General features: G+C 44.1%; 1 pseudogene; it reads right to left on the bottom strand.

The window, feature by feature from the left end:
• Positions 1-2,471: 2,471 nt before the first annotated feature.
• On the bottom strand, positions 2,472-3,474 carry LOC136315494 (GTP-binding nuclear protein Ran-like; annotated as a pseudogene).
• Between the last annotated feature and the right edge of the window lie 2,020 nt (positions 3,475-5,494).

Below are 5,494 nucleotides of genomic sequence, written 5' to 3'. Positions count from 1 at the left end.
CCTTTTTTTAGTGAGAGGAGGGGAGGAAGAGACAGATTCCTGCATTGTGCCCAACTGGGATCCACCTGGCAAGCCCACTAGGGGGCGATGCTCTGACCATCTGGGGCTTTGTTCCATTGCTCCATAACTGAGCTCTTCTTAGTGCCTGAGGTGGAAGCCAAGGAGCCATCCTTAGTGCCTGGGGCCAACTTGCTCCACTTGAGCCATGGCTGCAGGAGGGGAAGAGAGAAAGAGAGAGAGAGGGGGAGAGAGAGAGAGAGAGAGAAACAGGGAGAGGGGTGAAGAAGCAGATGGGTGCTTCTTCTGGTGCATTGACAGGGAATCAAACCTGGGACATCCACATGCTGGGCCAACACTCTACCACTGAGCCAACTGGCCAGGGACTAAGTATGTATTTTTTAAACTACATTCATAATATAGCAACAAGCATGATGAGGGTGTTAGGCAAGGGAAACCTGAGGTTTTCCATACATTTCAGACAGAATTGAAAGGGAAGCAAAGTGAGCACAGATAGAAAAAGAGATTGGTTGTAATTTATATATCCTCAAGGGCACAATCCATCCTCAGGAGTACAAATCCCTGTTAAAGTGTCTCAGCTACTCCATGGCTCCCAGCACAAAGTTTTCTGCTATTTTCTGGTAGTGGGTTTTATGGGTTTAGTTACCAGTTCATAGAAACACCCCCTTACCTCACAGCATCAAATGTAAACACCTCATACATCTTAGCAGCCTGTAGGTGAGCATTAGCAAAATTTAGGAATGACCTAAAGCTTAGGTAATTCTCCACAAGCCACATTTTTATACATTTGACTTGGGTTCAGAGGTAATGGCATGTGGGGGGAGGTTGGCCCAATAGCTAGTTGACAAATGAGCAGGAATTTGTGCCTTTAACAATTTCCCTTGTTACCAAAGTGAGGTGGAGCCCTCAGAAGTCCGGGGCGAGGAAAGACGTGTCTTACGAGGAAGAAACGAGGATAAGGCCAGGCTATATAAGTGGGTGGCTGCCTCCACATGGCACAAGGACATGGGTTTCTGGGAGGGTGGAGGGAGGGACCCCGAAAGGGGAAGGGTGGAGCAGTAGCTGCAGACGGCTTGTGTCACAATTTGCCAGTGCTGTCCTTCACTTTACCTCTTAGAGAAAGGCTGTCCTCATGCTGTTGGCTTGGGCAGGACATACACATTTGCCCAGAAGTTGCTTAAGTTATCATTGGACCTGTTCAGTTCCCTGTCCCTGGGTAAGCAAGCATGCTCTCTTTATGACTAATTTCTGTGACAGCTGTTGTGTCCATGCTGAGACTCTGGCAATAGCCAGAAAGGCAGGAGGGAACCGGACTGGGGTGGGGTTCCTGCTCTTCCTATTGCATCAGTAATCAGAGGTCAGACCCTAAAAAGCAGCAGGTGGAATGGATCTCAAGCTCCAGAAAATTGTACTAGAGCTGTGTGAACACCTCCTGCTCAACAGAGTGTGGGGCAGGTGAGCGCAGGGCACCCCAGCTGGGAACCCGTTGAGCCCCAGGATACACGTTCAGGGGTTAGCTCACTTCTTCTACCTCTAGTGCTGGCATGGATCCCCGTTCTCAGGGAGGTGGTGTTCCATGGTGGATCTCTCAAGGATCTCTGTGCCAAGGACAGCACACAAGTTTGTGGGTGTAGTGGGTGGCCCCATTGGGTGGATATCCCTGAGATAAGCCTTACAGTCTATTGCTTAACTCTGTTTCCACCCCAGGAAAGAAGCACCCATTCTTTACCAGTTGCCAGAGAGAGCTGTGGCTCCCTTCCCTTCTCTGACCCTTCCAGCGACCAGGGTCACAGGACACCGGAGAGAATAAAACAAGATAAAAAATGAAGGCAAAATACCCTAGGAAACTGAATAGAACTTGAGCAGCCTGAATATTTAAATATGGAAACTTGGCTCCAGCTTAATGTCAACAGGGGTAACAAACTGAACATCTGGACTGAAAGAGGAAAGGGGAAAGATGGCCCTAAGATCTTGAAAAGGGTGAAGGTTCGGAAGAAGAAGCCATACTTGCTATATCACCGTTTATTGACGGCTTCCCATTTACTGAGCATTGGCTAAGTGTTTTATTTAAACCCTCTCTTTTATTTTTTAGGTATTTGAAATGCAAACTCATTCTGATTCTAAATGTAAAGGAGTGGGAATGACATTAACAAACAAGATGACTATCATAAACCACTGAATATTGTGATATGACCGTAATGGTCTTACATTTGCAAACCTCAATAAGCAAACAACTGCATTCCAGAATAGGGACCTACATATGCAGGTCCAAAGAATGAAGGTATTTTTTAACTGCCACATTCACTGTAAAGCCCATTCATCTCCTTCAGCATCCCCAAAATACATGTTCTGCTTAGCTACATAATAAAGTGGCAGATACGCTGCACCCCTGACATCACAGGACAGTTGCCTGGAAAACTAGACTTCTGACGCTGGGCTCCAGCTTCCCTTTCTCACAGGTCATCATCCTCACCAGGGGCAACGGTGGTCTGAGCAGCCTTATGCCCATACTGTGCTGCCAAACTGGACCCATGACCAGAGCAGACATGGTGAGTCCCATTAGTTATTTAGGAAGCCAGAGGAAGGGCTTTTCAAGTTGTAGTCACTTTGGGGCAGCAATGTCATAGTGCTGAAGATTCTTCTTTCAGTGGAAGACAATGGTTGTGCCTTAAATTTCCTGTTCTTAATATCTACTTGGTTGCCGACCAACATGATGGGGATGTTTTTACACACACTTGTTGGTAAAAATAAGTTTTTAAATATGACACATATATTTGCTCGCTTTGAGTGTGGGGGACAGGCTGTAAGCTGGCAAAGTTATTATAACCTAAGGCTTAGTTTTAAAACTAAGCTTTTCCCCACACCCTTGACTGTTGCATGATAGGGGGTGGTGTACTCTTATGAAGAATCCCATTTATGCCTCAAATAAGTGACTTTGTATCAGAGACTTCCTTAGTTGTATATTGGATTAAAGGTTTTGATTTTTACACTATAAAATGGGGACAGACTGGGGGCTTGCTTTCTTGGTTCCCGCTATCATTATTGCAGGGGCCTCCCTGATCCCTTTGCCCTCCATGGGAAAAGCAGATTTTCTGCATGTGTGTGGCCATGATGGCGGCTCCTGGCCTTACAACACTCATACCAGATCTCTATGCCAGTTAGACACGTTCTTGTAAATAACTCTCGAAGTGACACCAAGCATAGTAGCACACTGGGCTGGGATGTAACAGCCATCTCTCCGCCCACCAAGCTTCTGACCAGCTGTACACCACACAGAGTAGTTAATAGGCCTTCTGTCAGTGTGAAATACAAAGGGAAGGACTTCAATACTCAAGGTAGCTACATACTTCTCAAATTCATCCATCAGATGACATTTCACAAATGTAGTTTTTTAGTCCAATGATCACTAATCAACACAAGTTTAAACTTAACTTAGGGCTCTCCTCGGGCAGCCATTATGATGTTACTTCTAAAGTACCCCCGGGCCTATCTGAGACTTAAATCTTTTCTTTTAATCTTGGAGGAATTCTGGAGTCAGACTGCCTGGGTTTGAATTCTAGTTTCATCACTTACTTCCTCTGTGACCTCAGGCAACTGTCTTAAATACTTGCTGATTCAATTTCCTTGATTGTGAAATGAAGATAATAATAATACCTACCTCACAGGGTTGTTCTGGAGGTTGCCTGAGATAATATTTGTAAATCTCTTAGAACATATAAGAGATGGCATATAATAAGTGCCATGTAAGTGTTAGAAATTGTATACACACACACATATACATACACATAAAATTTCTTTCTTCACACTGATAGATAGATAGATTCATGGACAAAAGTAGTTTATAGTTGTTCATATGGAAAATGCTACAACAATTAATGAATAATAATACAAGAATAAACTGCATTGTGCATACTCACAACTGGAAACTTACTTTTGCCAACCTCTGTCTATATCTTCATTGACATGGAGGATGAGAAAATGAAGCTCACAGAGGTTAAGTAATTTATCAGAAGTTGCCCAGCCCAGATTTGGACGTAAGCCTATTTTAGTTTCACTTGTGATCACCTAAGCTAGCAGCATAGAATGTTTTCAGAAAGATGATCTCTTCACTATGATGATGGAGGATAATGATGATAATGATGATGATTTGATGATGATGAATGCTTATATTGTGCTAGATGTTTTATTATATATTATTTAATTTAATTCTTATAATGGCCCTTTATGTTATATGTCATCTCCTTGTACTGGACTGAATGATGTCCCTCTGAAATTCTAATCTACCCAGAAACTCAAAATGTGATCTTCCTTGGAATAAAGGATCTTTGGAGGTGTAGTTAGTGAGGATGAGGTCACACTGGATCAGGGTTGGGCCCTATAAGAAGGTGTTCTTAGAAGAAGGCCATGAGAAGACACAGAGGCACTCAGGGAAAAAGCTAGGCAAGACAGAGACAGAGATTAGAACGATACAGCTATAAGCCAACGAACACCAAGCAATGTCAGCAGCCACCACAAGCTGCAGGAGGCTGGGGCGGTTCCTCTCCTAGATCCTGCAGGGAAATATCGCCCTGCTGACCTAACACCTTCTAGCCTTCTGAACTTTTAACCTGCAGAACTATTGGAGGAGAGATTTCTGTTGTCTTAAGATACCCAATTTGTGGCCCTTTATGAGAATCCTAGGGAACTAATACACACTGGTTGACATTTGAGAAACTGAGGCTGAGAGAGGCTAAAGGATTTGCTTTGGGTCAGGTTAGTGGTAGCAGGCCTGGAACTTGAGCTTGGGTCTGACCCCCTACACTGGGCTCTGCCCTCCGGGGAGTGCCAAAGCTGCCAAGGCGTCTAGGTCAGCATTAGGACTGTCATGTCTCTCTGCCCAGCACCATCAGGCCCAGTCTCTCCTGAACTTGACCCTGTGGTCCAGGCAGAGTGAACCATGTGCTGCTCAATGCGGCCTGTGGAAGGGGAGAGAGATAGTGGCTATAATTCCCAGACTTTGGGAGAAAACAATCCACCAAAGCCTTTAGAGAGAATTTCTCAGTTAATCAGGTGTTAACTTTTCTTTAAGTATAAGCAATGGAGACAATTATTTCAAAAGAATAAAAATTTTAGCCCCTGGAGAATTATTTTATATTGTATCACTCCAGAGCACAAAACCATATTAATGATCATTCTTGGCTCAGGACACACCGTCTCTGTTCACACGCAGCTTTGTTGCGTACTTATTTCCTCTATAACAAACACCCACGGAACTACCAATGAACTCCACAATTCTTGACAGCAACTCACAAAACCTTCTATCCTCATCCCCACCCTTATTCCCCGTCCTTATATGTAACAACTCTCTTGAACTTTGTCTTTATTATTTCTTTTCAAAATAAATACATTTGTCAGATGTGTGCCCACAAGGACCTATGTGGTCTGGCCGTTCCTTTGACCTTGACTATAGTTTCTTCATCCTGGCTTGGTAACTGGT

This window comes from Saccopteryx bilineata, chromosome 11 (assembly GCF_036850765.1).
Source record: "Saccopteryx bilineata isolate mSacBil1 chromosome 11, mSacBil1_pri_phased_curated, whole genome shotgun sequence".
NCBI lineage: Eukaryota > Metazoa > Chordata > Mammalia > Chiroptera > Emballonuridae > Saccopteryx > Saccopteryx bilineata.
This window is presented reverse-complemented; position numbering and strand designations above follow the sequence as displayed.